Source organism: Chlorocebus sabaeus, chromosome 24 (assembly GCF_047675955.1).
Source record: "Chlorocebus sabaeus isolate Y175 chromosome 24, mChlSab1.0.hap1, whole genome shotgun sequence".
Lineage (NCBI taxonomy): Eukaryota > Metazoa > Chordata > Mammalia > Primates > Cercopithecidae > Chlorocebus > Chlorocebus sabaeus.
Window position 1 is genome coordinate 62,332,806 of NC_132927.1, and position 22,109 is coordinate 62,354,914.

At 34.4% G+C, this 22,109-nt stretch overlaps 1 long non-coding RNA gene across 1 annotated transcript in view; it reads right to left on the reverse strand.

Moving 5' to 3' along the window:
- Positions 1-7,070: 7,070 nt before the first annotated feature.
- The window catches only part of LOC140710048 (uncharacterized), a 47,298-nt gene continuing 32,259 nt past the window's right edge, over positions 7,071-22,109 (reverse strand). The window contains exon 5 of the long non-coding RNA XR_012090912.1: positions 7,071-7,356. This is a non-coding gene — a long non-coding RNA (uncharacterized lncRNA). The remainder of the gene's footprint in view (positions 7,357-22,109) is intronic.

Genomic DNA, 22,109 nt, shown 5'->3' on the forward strand with positions numbered 1-22,109 from the left:
ATTTTTTGTCAATTTTTTATTTGGTTTTAGACAATTCTCTTCTTAATATCTAGAGGCTTTTTTTAAATTAAATAATTATGATATAAGCAGTAAATTATTCACCAAATTTGTTGTCTTTCAATATTGTTTATGTGTTTTTGCTATGCAGACTTTCAAAAAAGTGTTACAATTAATTATATCAGTGTTTCCACTTATGGAATCTGGATAATTTCTCATCCAATATATTAAGGTCTTCCCCTCTCAAAAGTATTAATATTTGTCATATATTATTCTAATCCTATTAAGTTGGCATTTTTTCCTTCCTGGAAATAATTTTGAAGTAAGATAGGTAGTAGAAATTCAAGTGTTATTACTAATGGCTACCCTTTTTCCCAAAATCATGTGTTAAAAGATTTTTCTTTTTTTCCCAGTAACTTGAAATTTTATTATTACCATATCATGTACTAAATTCCTGTATGAATTTGGCATATTTCTTGGGCATCCTGTATTGTTCTATTAATCTGTTTGTCAATTTTTCAACTGGTGTGATATTATTTTAATTATTGCAGCTTTTACCCATGTTTTAATACAAATGAAAACTAGTTCTCATTAATATTTAAGTTTAGAATGCTTCTGTCTCTTCTTTCTTATTTAGTCATATAGTTATATGATAGAATAAGTTTACCATTTTACAGAAAGGGAGTTTGTTGGTATCTTCATTTGACTTTGTTAATTAGAGTTTAATGTGAGAAACTCCATTGTGTGAACTATCTTATACACACCATCGTTTATCTTAGCTTTTAAGTTTTTGTTTGTGTCTTCTAAGAGTAGTATATGCATTTTTAATATTAATCTTGCATATTTCTTCTTAAGTTTGTTACCAAATATTTTATTATTTCCAATTCTATTTAATATTTCTCAGTGACTGTTGTTTACGTAGCATGTCTATTTTTTCTACAAATTAACTTTGTATGAAGTCACCCATTAAACTATATTATCATATATATTATTTTCTCTGTAGATTTTCATTGGTTTTTTTTTAAGTTAACAAACACGTTCTTCAAATAATATCACTTTAATGTCTCCTTCCTTTTCAAACTTTAAATTTAATTTAAATTTAAATTAACAAATTTTTGCTTGATTTGTTGTCTGGTACCTTCTAAAAATGTTAAAATCAATTATTCTGTGTATATATATGTATACATGTATGTAATATATAATATTATTTTCTTACCAAGCTTTAAAATATTCTCAATAGATTTAAAAATACCTCTTTTCCTCTTATATTTTTTTCCTCTCTCCTTTTTTTTTTTTTTTTTTTTTGAGAAAGAAACTCACTCTTTTCCCAAACTGGAGTACAGTGGCATAATCAGGGTTCATTATAGCCTTGGTGTCCAGGGCTCCAGTGAGTCTCTCGTCTCAGCCTCCAGAGTAGCTGGGAATACAGGTGTGCACCATCACGCCTGGCTAAGTTTTCTTATTTTTGTAGAGACAAGGTTTCACCATGTTGCCCAAGCTGGTCTCAAACTCCTGGGTTCATGCGATCCGCCTGACTCAGCCTCACAAAGTGGTAGGACTACAGGCGTGAGCCACTGCGCCTGTCTCCTCCTTCTGTCTTCCTGAGCCCTCATTCTTCCTCTACCATTTTAATGTTGCCATGTTTGGTACAAAGAGCAAATGCCTGGTGTTTGTCAATAGAAATGAATATGGGAAAAGTACCCGAATTTTCCCAATTTATGGTTTGTGATTTATAAACTGTGTTAATCAAATTCACAGTCACCTTTTGGCAGAGTGCCCCGAGGGAGAGAATTGGTGAACCCACCAGGAATGACACGTTCTCTTCATTCAAACAAAGAATCAGATTAGTGATTGTGGTTATAGAATAACTTATTTTAAAAACTTTTTATTGAGGTAGGGGCAGTTAAATAATAAAATATATAATGTTAAATACAAACACATTGTACAAATATATGTAGCTGACAACCACTACTCAGATAAAAGTATCGAAAATTTCCAGCATGGCACGTATGTCACTTTCATGTCAAGAACTCATCCTCCCTATAGCCTCTGTTAGTTTCACCTCTTCTTGAACCTCATATAAATGGAATCAGACAATATGTACTTTTTTGCCCAGCTTCTTTTACTCAACGTAGTATCTATTCTGTGTACACCGGTAGTTTATAATTTTTATTGCTGTTTCATATTACACTTTATGAACAATGAATTACATAGATGCTATTGTCAATGGATATTTGGTTGTTTTCAGTTTTGGGATTTATTTTTAAAAAGGAGTTTTTTGTTTGTTTGTTTGTTTTTGAGATGGAATCTGGCTCTGTCACCCAGGCTGGAGTACAGTGGCACAAAAAAGGACATTCTTGTACAAAGTTACTATTACTTAAAAAAAAAAAAACTGTTTTGGATATTTTTATTTGCTTATAGATATTAACACATTCTTTTCTTGGCTATATACTTAAGAACGGTATTGATGAATCATATGGTAGGCATACCTTTAGTTAGCTTTAGTAGATAATTCCAAATATTTTTCAGTCTGCCCGTATCAATTCACACTTCAACCAACAATGCAATAGAACTCCAGTAGCTTCATGTCCTTACTACTTGGCACCATTAGACTTGTTGATACTAGCCATTTTGGTGGTAGGAATGGTACAGGCTGAGGTTTTAATTTGTTCTCTTCTGGTGAACAAATATGTTGTGCTCAAAAGCCATTTGGATATCCTATATTTTGAAGTGCTGTTCATGTTTTTGCCTAATTTTGATTCAATTTTTTCTTTTTTTTACTTTTTTATGGTGGAATTTTTTATATATTCTGTATATAAATCATTTATTTTATATATACATTGAAAGTGTATTTTTCTCAGTCTTTGAATTACCTTCTTGCTTTGTTAATGATCTTTTGATGAGAAGAAATTCTTAATTTTAACAAAATCCAATTTGTTACTTTTTTTCTTTCAGGGTTACTTGCAAGTTGTTTATTCCAATGTCATGAAGATATTATGCTGTGTCTTCTCTTAGAAACGTTATTATTTTAACTGTTACATTTAAATCTATGATTAATCTCGAATATTTTTGTGTATGATGAGAGTTAGGACCTCAAGATTCAGTTTTTCAAATTATCCTAACATCATTTGTATAAAAGGCCATCCTTTCCAAAACTGAATTGTAGTGACATCTTTGTTATCAATCGGGTGACAATATGTGTGGGGGTCTATTTCTAGACTCTACTATCTTCTTTTGTTTATTTCTGTATCTTGAGCCAATACCATAATTTATTTACTATTATAGTGTTATACTAAATCACTGTGTGGTATTATAGATCTTTCAACTTTGCTCTTCTTCAAAATAATCTTGGTTAATCTAGGTCCTTTAAATTTCCTTACTTCACCTTGTTAGTTTACACACACACACACACACACACACTCATACACACATGCGCAGACACATAGTGTGTTGGGTTTTTGTTGGGATCAAATTGATTCATGAAAATTAACACTGGCTGAGCTTTTGCTAAGTACTTTTTATTCCATAATTTTTGCAACAATTGTGTGACGTTGTTGCAACAATTGTGTGACGTTGGTACTATGTTTATCATCGTTTTACTAATGAGTAATCTAGGCTTAGAGAGTGTAAAATATACCCAGATAGAGTCAGTGTGCATCATAACACAGACATGATTGGCTCAAATACCTATTGCATAACTTGTTGAAACGCAGTGCCTTTTTTAGAAATTCTGTGAGATCTTTCATTTTGAGACATTCAACAAACAATTGAATAATGAATAAAATAAACACTGTGAATGTAATTCAAGACAATTTGCCCTTGGAGTTGGAGCATAACAAGGAATTCTCAGTATCAGTTTAACACACTACTGGCTGTTTTTTGGTAGATAATAATTACATGACAACAATATATAATTTTAGATTATTAGTGATAATAGGAAATGGGCCTGTCACAGTAATAATTACCTTTCCCTTCGAAATAATATGACATAGCTGTGGCACGTAAGCTCAGTTAGTTCTAAAGATCCTGTGACTAGAGTTCTATTTCACCTTAATTTTAAAACAAGTCAGATAAGAAGAATGTAAGAAAATACTTTGTATTTCTTCTTTTTTCCCTATTACTTGCTTGACTGAAGATACTGGGCAAAACTGGGAGAACATAATTATTTTTTCAACCTGTATTTATTGATCTTGATAACTTAAACCTTAGGATCATAATTATACTAAAATAATCAGTGGGTGATAATTTTTGCTGCAAATAAGATGCTAACAGATTTTCAAAAATAAAGTATTTTCTGTTTCCCTTTTCTTTATGGGCCATTGCTGTATTTTCCACCTCGTTTATCTAATCATTTTAGTATCCAGTGGTGTCACAATGCCCACTGAATGCCTAAGGTTCAGCTGTGAGTCAATCCATGACTACCTTCCCACGCAGCTTGCACAGTCAAATACAGCATTCTTTGCCTTGAAGCTAACTAAAAAATCCTCATTGTCTGACTGTAAATTATTTTGACAAGGTTTTTTTGACCTAAATTTTTGACCAAACTCAATTAATATTAAGAAAATTAGAAGAGTGAGAAGGCCTGATTTTAAGGATATTAAATTTCTCAATGGAGATACATTTCTCAGTTGCCATATAAATGAATGCAGTATTTGACGCAGACCCTCTTCTCTTTCTCATTTCATTTAACTTTTATTCTTTTGAATATGCTGATATGCTTGATTTTATTAAATCATTGGTTCTCAAGCACTTCCTTTAAGTTTCCTAAGGAAGGGGTTTAGACCTCCCTGAATCTTTCCCTTCGCCCCTTTACCTTTACTCCTCAGCAGTAAAATTTGCGGTTCTGTGCAGAATTCCATTATCCATATAGTAGAAAATACACCTTTTCAGTTAAGTTGGAGATTAGATGAAAATTTAATGGTTGTGATTCTGCATAGTTTTTTTTTTTTTTCTTGTTTTGCTTTGTTGGTTCTTGGGTGGGTCTAAGCATGCACTGTTATGTGTAAACTCCATCTTTGGAGAAATATGAACAAGGATCTTCTGGAAAAGGTTATCACTAAAAAGCTTATGAAGGTAAATACATGTGGCACTGAGAGGAAATAATGAAAAATGAATCTGAAATCTTCATTCAAAGCATACTTGACTACAGTTGACAACGATAAAGAAGCTCCCTTTGAAAATCGCAATCATTCTTCATGAGGGATGTCGGAGAGGGAATGCTCATCTTGTCTTGTCACTGAGGCTTCCTCAATCCTTACAGCAGTGTCTGGGACATACAGTAAAGGTCACTTGTTGACTTATTATTTTTATTTTCCATTTATTGGATTGTGATTGTGCAGTCTGACAGGGGTTGGAGAAACTTTTACAATTAAGCATATCATGGGGAAATGAGGGCCATGAGTTTAGGTGGAAGCAAAATTGAGGAGAAAACTGAGTAAATCATTAAATAAAGTTGGTCACCATTCTTCAAGTTCATCTGCTAAGAAATAACGTTTTCAGCAGGCAAGTACCTACTGAAGGCAGAGTTAGAAATGTAAAGCAAAGTAGCGATGAGAAAAAAGTTGTCAGAAGCAGAAGATCATGTAGTTTCCAGCTAAAATGATCTTCTAATTACTGCCCCAAGAATCACACTGAGCTCGTCGTATAGGGAGAAATATTCCCATGTAATTCCTTAAAGTCCTTAAAAATCATTATCATTATTATTATTTTAAAAATATTATAATTACTATATTTGAACATGCAAAATATGGCAGCATTGTGATCATCACTTTATGTAATCATGACAAAATATCCTGTGAATCATTATTCCCATGTACGGAAGAAGAAACTGAGACAAAAATTAAATAACCTGTTTGAGGTCATACAGCTGGTAAATGTCAAAGCCATGACCAAGGTTTTCTTAGGACAACACTAATGCTCTTAAACGCTAAGGAGCTTTGCATCATAAGAGTAAAATCTCTGACAATATATGCTTTTCCCTCGGAATTTATCGTCTCATCTTAGTTTGATGTCACCTTAAATTTCAGAAGTTTAACGTGTAGATTTTAATAATATAAGTAAAAATGTTCCCATTGGATGCGAATCAAACTTTCTCCAGCAGCTGCTCTACCCTTCTTTCAAAAGAACCCTAGGAACCCCTGGAGTCTGATCAAACTAATGCTAGGTTAGAGTATACGGTTTAGAGTATTAGAAATATTGGAATTGATCAGCTATCCCCAGAAGTTTTAGATCTGGGAACAGAGTCATATTCAATCATACGACCTAGGTCTCTATAAATAATGAAGTGGTGGGTGTATCGTGGTATGGGGGAAAAGCATCAGAACTGCATACTGATTTCTGAGAAGTTATTTAATCTTGAAACAAACCAGGAACTTTTAAATGGTCTGTACTCTAGCCAGACTCCCTACATTATCTTCATTATTTATGAATTACTGGAATCTTAATACTTATTTTATACTTTTGTAAATCATCACCCTTCTACTCATTTGTTAATTATTTTACTATAGATATGCATATTTTTATTCCTCAAATTTCCTTCTATTTTGTTTTGAAGAAATGTAATAATATTTCAAATTACTGCTTTTGTCCCCAAGACATCTGCTTGGTACTAAGAATCCCAAGTTGGCATGAAGAAAGAGAAAATATCTGCTAAGTGGTATTATATAAGCAAGTGGCTTCTTTAATAAATCCTGGGCTATCTTTAAGAAAAATAAACTACTACAGCCATTAAAACTTTCTAACATTACTGCTACCTAGAAAGTGTTAATTTGCAATTAGTCAATTAAGTGATATTTTTGCTACGCTGAGCATTACAGTTTGGTAGTTTGACAATCTCTCTGTTGAAAAGAGAAGACAGCCTTTTGAGAAAACTATTTGCAGTCACTGGGTAACATTGATTATCTATGTTTGCCAATGCCTGGAGAAAGGAAAATCATTATGAATGACTCAGATTGCATATAAATATGTTGATAAATATGTTTGACAATGTTGAAATGTATTATTTCCCTTTACTTGTAAGAAAATTGTTTGCCAATCTAAGGAAGGGATAAATGACATACACAAGGCAGACTAACTCCTTCTTTATCTTTCTTCATTTCCCTGCAAAGCTAACATCTCTACTCCTCTGCAAGATGACCTCCTTCTGCAGGTACACAGCAGCTACTGGCTCATAGCAGCCAGACAACCCCCAAGTGCCTCTGAAAATTGCCGTGAAACAGAGATCTGCCTATTTCCTGAGAACCAGAATGAGTCTGAAGCCCAGTACATATGGGAACAGTTGAGCCTTTGGATCTTCTGTGCAGTTTCTCCTTTCTGATAAGTTATTCTCTTCCTGCAAATGATTCTCTCCCAGATAACAATCTGAGCAGGAAGGAAAAGAAGAAAGGGACAATTTGTCTATTGAGTCCAGCTTCAAGCAGCATTTAATGTACCCTAGCCTTGGAAAAGGGCTAAAACTACATTTAGTTTGTGGCAAATGTGAATTATCATCTTTCTATGTCAAGTTGTTCATGTCTTTTGATAACATAGCAGATGATACTTACTCAGAGTATTAATCATGGCACTTAACCTACTCTGAAAGAAAACGCAAATACACTTAGGGAGAGCTTCCATTACCAGGATATCCAATATTCATTTTGCCCTAAGTGCAACCTCCAAAGATGCAGTCCTATTTAAATAATCAATTCTTCTCAATCACCCCACCCAACAATGACTGGAAATTACTCCAAAGAAAAGAAGAATGGAATAACCTACTTTGAAAGAAAGCCCTTTTTATAGTAAACTTAGAAGTATTTTTTCTAACTCTCGTCATTTATATTTTTCCAGTACATACTGTAAGCTAACATATACATCAGTACCTGTCACTCATTGAATTTGTCAATCAAATCTACACATCTGTAGGGAACTGGTATTTGTTTAGCCAAAGGAAGCAAAATAAAGAGCAATGAATTATAAAAAGCAGGTTATACATGTAGCTTAATATTTGTGACAATTTTATTAATCAAGGTAGATTTGCATCTTTACAACAGGTGTCTTGAGTATATTTTTGTTGTTGAACGTGGGTCAAAGAGTGAAAACTAACTCGTAGAGTTAGAATCTGAATCTAGAGATTACTATCATTGATCCCAAGGCAAAAGCCCTCCTCTTTTCTTTTAAAAATGAATATAGTGTTTATGAAATTAACTGGCTATTCTAACACGCAAAATACCCAAGTCTGCATTCACAGTGAAATAAACAATGTTTGGGTCTTGGACAAGCTCCATGTAATGATAATGTGAATTACTTTAGTTCGTTATCTTTATTGATCAAAAAACTTGACAGTCACAGAATCCTGCTTCATTATAGTGCTGTATAGAACAAAGTATACCACAGCAACAGTCATCAGAGAGATAATTTATGATTATAATAATTTCAATCTTTTTATGACAGTTTGCCCTGTATTCGTTCAATTGATCTTTACACAAACTTTATGATTTTGGCAAGAGAAAATAAAGAGCTAGATATGGTCCTTTAGTGCTTTACAGAAAGTCTTTTTCTTTAGTTACATGGATATATATGACTTTAATGTTTAAGTAGCTTGACTCTAGAGAGTATTAGAGTAAATATTGATAAATCTGAATAGATGTCTCCTGGCATTCTATGTCAATGTGTCACACTGGCATGGTTTGTACTTTCCTGAAATGCTAAGTCCATGTATAGCTCCTGGATCTACACATTAGTATTATAGGCACTGAGGCAAAAACCCATTTCCTTCAAAATAACGGTGACCTTCCTAATAGAGGTAATGTCTCCTCTGTTCCTCCCCAGCAACTTTCCAGTCACCCACAGGGATCCTCTCAGCTAAACAGCCATCAGCTTCCTTTTCTAATTTTATGGTGGGAGGATAGGAAAAGGACATACTCCCTGAGGCATTTGAAAAGTTTAATTGTATTTTTGAAGCTAGTTTCTCATACAGGATGCACAATTTTTCAAAATATAATGAATTTAAATAAAATGTAAGATGAAATGAAGGTCACTATTCCTGATGATTAAAACTGTCTTATTAAGTGATTTGCAGTGTATGTTCTCTTCTACACAATTGATGTGTGTGATTATTTATTGATTTCCCTGGGTTTTATTGTGGCATCATTCGTACAAGGAGACCAAAATGCCACTTTTATTCTTTAACCTTAGTTAATTAAATAATTTCCTGATTTGTCTTGTTAATTCTGTAGGCGTGAGGTTGAGGGGAGGGTGTTTTCTTTTTCTGTTGCCACTTTTCTCATCTATCTCATTATTAGTAATTACGTTTGAAGTTATTTGTACTTTTTAAAGAGAAATAAGCAAGTAGTCTGAAGGTATTATATGATAGATTTTTCCAGGTAAAATATTTCAGACCCCAACTTATGAGTTGCAATGAATTTCTTTTAGGGTGATCACTGTCCCTTGGGGTTATGTTAGCTGTAGCTGGCAGACAGTAAGGGGGAAGTGGGGCACCCAGAGTGTTGGGTGCTTATTTATTCTTAATGTGACAAGACAAAGGGCATCACTGAAGGTCATGCAAAAAAATGTGTTATTTATGTCAGTTGAATGTCCAGGTATAGATAATGTATGATTTAAGCATCATAATTGACTCTTTGTTCTCATTGTCAACACTTTAGGGTGACAATGGAGACAAGAGTACATAGGTCAATGTAGCATGTGCATTTTAAGCACAATTTTCTCTGTTTCTTGGATTGATAAGCTTATTATGAGGGTGTATTCATCTTAGTTCTCCAAGGAAACAACAAATTAGGAGCATATATGCATATATATGGCTTATATGCTTACGGTATTGGTTTACATTGTTACAAAGGCTGAGAAGTCCCAAAATCTGCAATCTGCAACTGGCAACTTGAGACCCAGGAGAGCCAATGGTATATTTCCAGTCTGAGTTCAAAAGCTTGACAACCAGAAGAGCTAATGATCTAAGTAAATTCCAGTCTGAGCTCCAAGGCAGAACACTCATGTCCAGGCTCAAACACAGTCAGTCAGAGAATGGATTCTCCCTTACTCCACCTTTTGTTCTAGTCAGGCCTTCAAGGGATTGGATGAGGTCCACCCACATTGGGGAAGACAAACTGCTTTACTCAATCTGTATTCAAAGGTTAATCTCATTCAGAAACATTCTCACAGATGCAACCAGAATAATGTTTAATGAAATATCTAGGCGCCTGTGCCCAGGGAAGATGGCACATAAAATTAACCATCAAAAAGGGGCTAGCTATGGTCAAGGTTAAGGCTTTTGAAAGAATGATTTGCTTAAATTATCTTTCTTTTGTATAATTTCTCTACTGAAGATCAATGCACATTGCTACGGAATGTGATTTGTCTCAGATCAATTCAATTCACCACACATTTATCGAGCCCCTATGCTTACAAGATATAATGCCAAGCTATATGGGAAACTGAGTGGTGCAAAGTCCTTAAGAGTGCATAATCTGGTATTGAGAGATGAATATCCACAATTGCAGTGAAAGGCAGAATATAACAGGCAAAGTAAGACAGACATCAATTACTTACAAAGGAGGACAAAGAAGGGAAGAATTTATTTCTACTGAATCAAGAAACACAAAAGGAAAGGTTTAAATTTGCCTGGATTGTGACAGGTGAGCACCAGGGCTTGAAAGTGGTTAATTTTATATTATAATAACTATTCCAATTTGATGCAAATATGTTTTGGAAGCTCAGAAAATTTCTTGAATGAGTGAATGTAAATTGTGGCAAAAAGCCGGAAGAGAACACTAATTCTATCACAGGATTTGCCCATAAACATTTTTGAGGTGGAACTATTCTGATGGAATCCCCACAGAATTCCCTGAACATAAGATGTGCAGTTAAGGTATTTGTCATCCTTCTACCCAGCTTCTACCATAAAGATATGGTCATTCAGAAGGTGGAGTGTTCATTGAGTGTCACCCACCAGGGAAAGAATATAGACTATGAGAAATCTTAAAATATAAATTTCAACCATTTTTTTTTTTCTGCAGAAAGTACTCACTCTCTGAAAAGAACTAATGCTGTTTCATGAAGTATTGAACCTGGAGTAATGATATAATGTGCCTTTTGGTTGCAACCTAAGTCTGTGATAGTTTGTAAAAAATTATATGGGAAACATAATTTCAATAATTAGCTTTTATATTAAGTCAAAAATTATTGCACGTGCATTATCTCTATTACCTGTATGTGTAATAGAATAAGACTGAACTAATAAGCACTTCTGTAGTAATTCATATTTGATTTATATTGATCCTGACTCATAATTCTAATCCTTAATGATTAATGGGTACTGTATGTATGTGCAAGATGGCAGGAGAAGATAGAAAAGGTGGATTTTTAGCAGGGTAATAGAGAAGGATAAGGAGTAAACAAGATATAGGTGTTCTTTACCACAAATAAAGTCTAAAAGAGAAAACCAGTTTTCTACTAGAATAGTTAACAATGATGTGTGTCACTCATTTAGTAGCCATTCTGTATTAAGTTCTGTGCTAGGCATCTCAATATTGGGAGATTCCATATTATTTACAACCTTATATAAGAAAGAATCTGAGATTGAGACAAAATTTAGTAGTTTTTTCTTTTTCTTTTTCTTTTTTTATTTACACAGAATGCAAATAATAGAGCTCAGATTCACGTGAGAATTAATTTTACTTCAGTCATTCCAAAGCTCATACACTTTTCAATATATCACATGGTTCTTATAGAGTAAAGCCTGTATCAGTTTATTTATTTCATCATTGAGAAGTCTCTTGCATTCTTCACCCCTTTATATACTTCCTCTGTCCTTGGCTTGTTTTGAGTAAATTCTTTCCTATAGCATTGCAATGGTTTTTTTTAATTTGATTTTTCTGCCTCTAGTTTTCCATTTATGCCAGTTGTCTATTTATTGTCTCTTCACTTCAAATGCACTCTTGTTTGTGCATTTATATCACCTAGGTGTGTGATATAGCTGAACCCTATAAACATTTCTCTTTTGCCCACAAACACAAGGTTTGCTCTGTTACTCAAAAGTGCCACGTAGACACTGCAAATCCATAGCAGAGGAAGAGGTTTGTCTTTCTGATTCTAAAGGGTTGTTTTGTTTGTTTATTTGATTAAATACTCAGAAAACGACTAATCTTTGGTGCACAGTAAACACTAAATAAGAAGGATGTTAACTTTCCTTTAATATTAATAATAATTTCATTACAACAGAGATGTCTCATCAAGAAATGAGATAGTTGTGCATGTACATAATTCCTTAGAGAAAAATGTTGTCAATATAGTTAGCTATTCCTGTTGCAAATGATCCTCCCACCTCAGCCTCTTGAAGTGTTAAGATTACAGGCATGAGTCACTGTGTCTGGCCATTAGCTATTCTTGAATGTCAGTGAGAGCAAGGCAGAGTGAATGTTAAATGAGTGAATATTGCAGAGGAACTCAAATTCCAGATAAGGAGTCTGGGAAAGGTAAATGTTAAGATCCTTTGACCCTTGAGAATTTATTCTTGATTTCATAGAAAAACAATCCATTGAAACATTTACTGCCTGTCTTCTTAAATACTCATTTGTGTGTGTGTACTTTGTCTTTCCATTGTGCTATTTTTCCTTCTAACAATGTTCTCAGGGATATACCAGTTATACAGTAGAGTTAATTTATTTGTAGCGAATAGGGGTGCAAGTTCCTACTTCCAATTTTCAGTTTTAATCACCAGAAAATGCATGGCTGCTTAATGGAAAATACTAGAGTTTAATATGAAAACCTTCATGTCAACATTTCAGTTTTCCCTCATTGCCTCGTTTCCCTAACAAATACTCCACATTCTCCAGTGTTTAGCAGACAATAAATCAGTGCTGTGGCTCATTTCACACTCATATTGGAAGGGATTTATTCTCTCTAAAGCTTCAGAAGTTGGACCAAATACTCAATTTTTATGTATTCAACCCCTCAAATCTAAAAGATGTGATATGAACGAAACTAACAACACAAACAAACTCTCTGGGGGAAAAATAATACAGTGGCTTTAAAATCACTAAGAGATAAAATGAGGACACATTCCTCCGGGTGGTATAGAATTTCTCTCCTCTGCTCCAGAGGGTGCATTCCTTTTCAGCAGCATACATCTATCTCTTTTGGTCAAAGGCATGATTTAGTCTGCAGAGCCAAGAAAAAAAATCCTGTTGGATTTTAGAATTTGGAGAGTTCTATAGCCTCTAAACAGGAATTTATATACCAGAACTGGTCAATGGTCCATCTAGTCAAGCATCCTGCTTCCTCCTGCATCTAACGATGGATGTGTTAGAAGAAATGAATAAACTCGCCATGATGCCCTTAATTGAGAAAAATAGCCACACCAATGATATTTCTTCTTAACTCTGGTGCTGGGTTAGTTTATTCCATCATGCCTGAGGCCTGGTAACCATTTATCTCTATACTACTGTTACAGAGAAATTCTTTTATTTATTTTTTTGTAAGAACACACTATTAAATTTCTCATAAGCATTTAATTCTTAATTGAATCTTATTAACTTCTGCTGATTAACAACTCACTGTAGAGTGAACAAGCAATCACATTCTACCTCTTAATTTTGTTTAAAAACTTCCAGCTAAATGTACATGACATAATGATACCTCTTACTTAATTTCTTAATATCATATGTCTATAAAAATTGTGACCCACTGGAAGTCAACACATAAAAAATTTCTCTGTAATTAGTCATAAAATGTATTATTTGGTTATTAAACTACAAGGAGTGAAAGTTCAATTCATGACTTGTGAGTGTTTCAAGCCTGCTCTGTATTATTTGCTTAAACCTTTTAAGAACCTCATATTTCTTTACTAGGAGAAAATTGCCACTGAGCTAGACTACATTAACATGAAATATGTTTAACGATATCCTTGCTTGGAAACTACTAACAATGTGTTAACAGTTTTCCAGGACATTGTGGACAGTGTATTTTTTTTTTGGACAACAGGGCTGCAAAGCACTTTATGCAACTCTGTATTACGTTGTTAAGCTTTCGATGGAAGGACTTTAGGTAAACAATCTATGTCATCAAAGGACTCAACTCATTGTCATCACCTATAGACTGTTGAGCAATAAGGGCAAGGTCAAACCTTGCATTAGAACTCGGTGCTACTGTGGGTTAACTGCTACTCAGGCTTTGAGAGCAGGCATTTATGCTTGTTGGCAGACTAATTAAGGGAAATGATATGCCAAAAGAGTTCTCGCCTCATCATTTTTTAAAACGTGTTTACTTATAACTGTGCTTGGATTGGTGGTCAGAAGGCTAGAAGAAACACTAATCCTCCAAGAATTCTCTAATTCATTTTGCACGAACAGCTTACGTTATCACCTATTTTGAGTGAAAAGCCATAAATTGGTATCAGGTAATCATAAATCATATAGTCAAATATGAAAGCTTGTTCTTCTGAATGGTAATAGGTTAACAATCAAATATTTATTTATATGATTAATGTGACTAAAATGGGGTTTATTTAAACAGCATAGAATGAACATTAAGAGAACAGGACTTGTGTCTGGGTGCCCCAGATTTGAATCCTTGGCCCAAGCAGTCATTTCTATGCGCAATTAAGCAAGCCATCTATCGTCTATTAACCTGTTTCATAAGGGTGCGATGCGAAGATTAAATCTTTTAACACACTTTTAGATCATTGTTTCTATTATTACCACCATCATTATATTTTATGATTTATAAATTATGTGATTAATGAAAATAAATAAATTATGTGGACAGAATATTCTACAATTGAACTAGTTAATTTAAAAAACCAGGGCAGATTATGAGTTGTTTGAGAGAGAGAGAGAAAAAAAGAAAGAAAACTTTGACAATAATATGTTGCTCTTATGTAGCATATTCCATTGTTTTCTTTATTTGAGTCTCACAAATATCATGTAAAGTGTGTTAATTATTACTATGAAACTTTGATAAGAGTGTATTTTTCCCTCTAGGAACTAAGCTCCTTTAGAAAAATAATGTAAACATACTTTTGTACTGTTACAAAGTAGTACTAGACTGATAAATATGTCCTTACAAATGGATATAGCACTTGAAAGGTTTTGGAGCTATATGGTTCTGTACATGTCGTTATTATATTGTTTTTAAATGAATATCATTTTCTCCAAGCCCATGCATATGTATATAAGCATCTGTTAGGGGTAAATAGGTAGATGGCAAGTTGTTTCTTTGCTTAAATTTTAGTTGCAAGGCAAATTTCCTAATAGCCTCTGTTCCATGTACCTGAAGAGAAACACAGAAGACAGAAATGTAAAAACTGGCAAGAACTTAATAAAAATTTACGATGAACTCAGCATGCACTGACACAGGCAATGTGAAGACGCTAGAACATATACTAACACCCAAGTATGCAGAATCTATAAGATCAAGAATATAATCTGATACATAACTAATGCTTCATGACTATTTCCTTATACACACAGACACATACATCTATTACATTTTAGAGGATAATTTATTTTAATTACTCTGTAGTTTTAAAAACTTTTTAAATGATACAAAAGAATTGCACATATGAGTTACAGGTTGATAGTTTGATACATGTATATAATGTCATGATCAAATCCAGATAATTAGCATATCCATCTCCTGAAAGATTAATTACTTCCTTGTGTGGAGAACATTCTAAATCCTTTCTTCTAGCTATCTGACAATATACAATAAATTTTTATTAACTATAATTACCTTATAATGCTATAAAACCTTAGACTTCTCCTTCTAGCTATAATTTTGTATCCATTAAACAACCTCTCCTTATCCTTCCCTTCTCCCTACCCTTTTCAACCTTAAATAGCCACAATTCTACTCTTTATTTTTAGGAGCTAAACTTGTTATCTCTCACATATGAGTGAGAACACGTGATATTTATATTTCTGTGTCCAACTCATTTCACTTAACATAATGTACTCCAGGTTCATCCGTGTTGCCATAAACGACAGGATTTCATTCTCTCAAGACTGAATAGTATTCCACTGTGCATATATGAACATTTTCTTTATCCAATCGTCTGTTGATAAAGACTTAAGTTGACTCCATATCATGACTATTGTAAAGAGTGCTGCAATAAACATGTGAGCACAGATATCTCTTTGCTATACTGATTTTCTTTCCTTTAGATAAATTCCCAGTAGTAGGATTACTGGATCATACAGTATTTCAAGTTGTAGTCTTTTGAAAAATCTCATACTGTCTCCCATAATATCTGTACTAATTGATATTCCCACCAACAGTGTATGAGAGTTCCCTTTTCTCCACATCCTTGCCAACATTTGTTATTTTTCACTTTTTTGATAAGAGTCATTCCAACAAAGCGTTGTGGTTTTGATTTGCATTTCCCTGATGATTAGTGATGTTAAGCATTTTTCCATATAATTTTGGCCGTTTGTATGCCTTCTTTTGAGAAATATCTGTTCTGATACTTTGCCCATTTTTAATGGAATTATTTGTGGGGTTTCTTTTTGCTGTTGACCTGAGGTTTTTTTTTTAATATATTCTGGATATTAATCTATTGTCAGATGAATAGTTTGCATACATTTTCTCCCATTCTATAAGGGTCTCTTCACTCTCTTGTTTCCTTTGTTGTGCAGGAGTTTTATAGTTTGATAAGACTGCATTTACTATCTTTGCTTTTGTTGCCTAAACTTTTGAAGTCTTATCCATAAAATTTTTGCCGAGAACAAAATTCTGAAGTGTTTTTCCTATGTTGTCTTTCATTAGTTCTACAGTTTGAGGTTTTATATGTAAGTCTACAATTCATTTTGAGCTGATATTTGTACATGTAGAGAAATAGATGTCTAGTTTCATTCTTATGCATATTAATATCCAATATTGGGGGATATTAGACTTACATAAAAGGATCCAGAAATCAAACCTAAGTCTGATTATAACCCTGTAATCTATATTCCCTGAAAAGGAGAAATTAATGGAAAGAGGGTAGAGTTAAGACATAAATTCTGAATGTTATCTAATGTTTATAGTGTTACTATATGCATGTGCACATGTATGTATGTGTGGGAGAGTGTGAGAGAGAAAGTGTAATGGAGATGGCTTGGAATGTATCTGAGATTTTTCTCTGATGAATTATTCATCTGTTAGAGTTTTAGTGATCGCATCTTTCACAATGTTTGTATAATTGCTTGTCTAGGTAAACTTGATTTTTCACACATCTTTGCACAAAAAGAACATTGTATATAACTCTATTTCTGAAAGCACAATATAATGGTGATTTAATTATTTGGCTAGAAGTACTGACCTTCACCCCAGATAGTGAATATCCTAATGAGAAAAGGAAGTGAGTCTTATTTCATACATGCCACAAGCATTGTGGGGCTTCAATTAATGTGTGCTGAATTAAATTGCTAGAGATGTAACAACTACTTTAGTTTCAGACTAATAAAAGCAAACACTTACCAAACACTGTATGCCAAGCACAATAGTCTAGGTGATATATCGAGAGCATCTAATATCCTCAGTAATCCAACCAAATAAGGACTATTATCATCATTCACATTTTTCTGATGAAAAAAATTAGGGTGAGGTAATATGTTTAAGGTTATGCAGGTAGTGAGAAGAAAAATGGAAATTTATACAACGGCCCGATTCTTATTTGTTTTTCTGGGGAGAAATGGTCTCATCTCTTTATCTTCAGGTAAGTTACTTCCTCTTAATGAATGGAGAAGTAGTGATCTGTGCCATGCTGTTTGTGAAGAATCTAAAAGTACAATCTGAGTCTTATAACAGCCAATCTAGTGTATTTCCACTACTTCATTAAACTCTGACCTACTTGTAGATGACACCACATCTGCCTTGTTGACAGTCATATCCCAGAACCTGGTATAGTGACCCTCATATTGTAGGTAGCCAATAAATATTTTCTGAATTAATGACTGAAACACAATAGAGCTCATTGAAAGTCATATCCCAGAACCTGATATAGTGACCCTCATATTGTATGTAGTCAATAAATATTTGTTTGCTCAATTAATGATTAAAGCACAATAGCGCTCTCTCAATTTCCATAAGAACTGGATCCTAAGTTAAAAGGTAACAATTTAAGACACACAATTGCAGTGTTAAAGCCTCCATCTATAAATGAGCACATTCTTTATTGCCTTGCAGACCAATAATCATTAACAGACTGGATATCAAGTTTGAATAATAATATACTGAGCTAGGTTTTATAAGGACATTAATTCACATGCACATCTACAACAACCCCTGAGGACTTTGTAGAATGTGAATATAGACATTATGTGATTCATGCCTTAGCTAGGCACCTCTGGGGCCTGTCATGATGGCTTGCATTCAGCCACAAGTTGGTGAGAAATATTTGGAAATGTCAGAACTAGCAAAGAACATAAAATGTGCTGTTGAAAACTCACCTAGAGATTTCAGTGAGGCTAACTCTTCTGAGATCTGCAAGAGGCAGTAAGCCAAGCCTCAGCACTGTCTCAGTGATCAGATAAACACACGTTTGCATGTAACAGTAGCCTTTAACAGTTGAGCCTGCCAGGGAAGGTGGTCTGATTAGCACCTCACTGGGTGCTCTTCCCTGCTTTCTGCCCTGGGCCAATTTCTGGTTTTGCTGCTCAGACGGGCTTGCTTCCTTTATAACACTGCTATGCAGCCACAGTTTTGGTCAATTTATTTCACACTCTTATCAATTTTTTTAGTGTGTAATGGAAGGCTTCACTTGGAGCACTAAGACATAGGATGGGTGTAGCAAACCTGTGCACCACACGAACAAGGCCAAATCAACCTCATTGACAGGTAAAAATTGAAAATTGTCGGGACCCTAATGCAAACTTTTTTTTCTCCCCTGCCCTTTTTTTTTCTTTTAAAATTTATCATTGAAATGGGAAAAAAAAAAAGTTTATTTCAATGTACAGGTATCTTCATCCCTCACTTGGTTTATGACTAGTTTAAACCATTAAAAGAAAATTAAAGAAAAAGTCTATAAGCATGGCTTCTACCTGTAGCTCTTCCATTAAGTAGCTAGGCACTCTGCCTTGTGTGTAAGGTTACTTCTGCAACATGAGAGATAAATGATCTTTAGTGGTCTGTTTTATCCTCTATAATTCAATAATTTTTTTGTTTGAATATTATCTTTTATCTTTTCTGAAAGAATCACTTATTATGCTCCACATAGTAGCCCTACAGAAGAGAAATCTAAAATTCCTAGAGTCCACACCTCCCACCTTTTCTTGTGCTATGTGGAGTTCTGGGGTTTAACTATGACATGGTTTGGCTGTGTCTTCACCCAATCCTCACCTTGAATTATAATAATCTCTATGTGCCAAGAACAGGGCCAAGTGGAGATAACTGAATCATGCAGGTGATTTCCCCCATACTGTTCTTGTGATAGTGAATAAGTCTCATGAGATCTGATGGTTTTATAAACGGGAATTCCCTTGCACAAGCTCTCTTGCCTGCCACCATGTAAGAAGTGCCTTTGCTTCTCCTTTGCCTTCCATCATGATTGTGAGGCCTCCTCAGCCATGTAGAGCTTTGAATCAGTTAAACCTCTGTCATTTATGATTTACTCATTCTCAGGTATGTCTATTAGCAGCATGAAAATGAACTAATACAAAGTGCTTTGATGTGTTTGAAATATTTGCTATGTACTAAATATTTTTCAAGTTTTAGATCTCTTATCTGTTTTTTTTATTATTATTTTCTTTTCCCCATGTAAGTTTAGCACAGTGATGTTAAAAAGTAAAAGTACTGAAAGCTGTTAACATGAACTGCACAATTATAAACAATTTTGAGACTTCTGCATCTGACCATGCTGTATGATTTTATTAAATCTGCAATCTCACACACAAAAAAAAATAGAATTCAGGACACAATGTGTTTAAATATAGATCCTCAAAGGCATCAGAGCATGTTCAAGGAACCATGACTTGAGAGAACAAGACACCATAGGTGAGATAAATTCATTGAAATGAGCCTGATGTTCTCTAATGCTTTTCTTCTTAAAACCAAGGGAACAGCAGATAATGGGTTAAAAATCTAGCAAAAAATTTCTGGGCCGGGCGCGGTGGCTCAAGCCTGTAATCCCAGCACTTTGGGAGGCCGAGACGGGCGGATCACCAGGTCAGGAGATCGAGACCATCCTGGCTAACATGGTGAAACCCCGTCTCCACTAAAAAATACAAAAAACTAGCGGGGCGTGGTGGCGGCGCCTGTAGTCCCAGCTACTCGGGAGGCTGAGGCAGGAGAATGGCGTGAACCCGGGAGGCGGAGCTTGCAGTGAGCCACGGAGCTTGCAGTGAGACGAGATCGCACCACTGCACTCCAGCCTGGGCGACAGAGCCAGACTCCGTCTCAAAAAAAAAAAAAAAAAAAAAAAAAAAAAAGATAAGTAGAGTGTTTTCCTCAGCTCTGTGAGCCACTCCAGCAAATTAATAAAACACAAAGAGGAGGTTGTAAAAACCCCAACTTATAGCTGGTCAGTCAGAAGCACACATCACAACCTGTACTTACAAATGGCACCTGAAGTAGGGGGCCGTGGGACTGCATCATCAACCTGTGAGCTCTGACGTTACCTTCAGGTAGATAGAGCAAGAATTAAATTGAATTAGAGGCTGCTCAGCTGGTGTCTGCTGCAGAACTAATTGGTTGCTGGTGGGTAGAAATCCCCACAGATTTTGGTGGCCAAAGATGCTGTGTTAAGTGAAGTTAGGTGCATGAGAGTAAGAAAAAAAAAAAAAGAACAAAGAAACACTTCAGGTTTGTGTTTTTCCATGAATCTCAACATCTCCACAATAAAATCCAGGCCCAGGAGTTGATCAGTGAATTTTTTCAAACATTTAAGAAAGAAACAATGTAAATATTACACTAAATATTTCGGGAATAAATAATGTGGAAACAATTCACAAATTATTTTCTAAAGTCGGGAAAACCTTGATATCAAAATAGCTAGTGAAAAGAAAAAAGGAACGTCACAGGTCAATCTTTCTCACAAGCACAGTTGCAAAGTTCCTTAAAAAAATGAGAAAATTAAACCCAGTATTTTCTACAAAGAAAATTCATCAGGGTTATGTTTCTTTCTACCAGAAATGCAAGGTTTCTCTGACATTTCAAACTCAACCATGGAAATTAACTTTATCTACCCACTTACATACCAAAATAGCAAAATAAACCAAAACAAAGTACTTGCAAGTAACAAATGTTGGTGAGGACATGATACAATTGGAACTCTCATGCACTGTTAGTGAGAATTCCATTGGGTACATCCATTTTGATATATTGTTTTGTATCACCTTCTAAAGTTTAAAATATGTATATCTTATGACCCAGTCAGTATACTCCTATGTGTATGTTCAACATAATTGCAGAATTATATTTAACAATGGCTATATATGAGAATATACAGAGCAGTATTATTCATGATAGCCCAGAGTGGAAATAATATAAATGTCCACTAAGTATAAATGGAAAACATAATTTGTGGTATATTCATCTCATATATTGATAATACTATAACATTAAAATTTAAGCACATGCAATGATATGAAAAAATCTCAGAGACACAAATTTGAGTACAACAGCTAGATATGAGGCTGCACATGCTCTGCAACTTCTGTCATATAAAAGCAAAAATGAAAAAAGCTAATCCATGGTTACAGAAGTCAGAACAATGTTTATTTTAGGGGGGATAGCATCTGGGATGGGCCTGAGGCAGTCTTTTGGAAAGCTGGTAACTTTCTATTTCTCAATCTGGATGGTAGTTACACAGATGTGTTTACTTTTCAATAACTACCAAGATGAACTATTATGATTTATGAATTTTTCTTTCTATATACTATATTTTAAAATAAAAGAAAATGAACAGGAATATTCTGCCTCAAACAAAGAGATCCTGTGATGAAGACTCATCAGAGTTGTTCTCTATAAGCTTGAAGAGGAATGGTATCAGGTAGGTCCAATTCCAAGTGACCAATTGGAAAATGGAAAATTATCTAGTTATGTATCATAGGGAATTTGTAGATAACCAGAGGGTTGAAATAGAGCCAGCCAATTTTTTTTTTTTTTAATTATAACAGTTTGGCTACAGAGATTTACCTCTAGGGAGA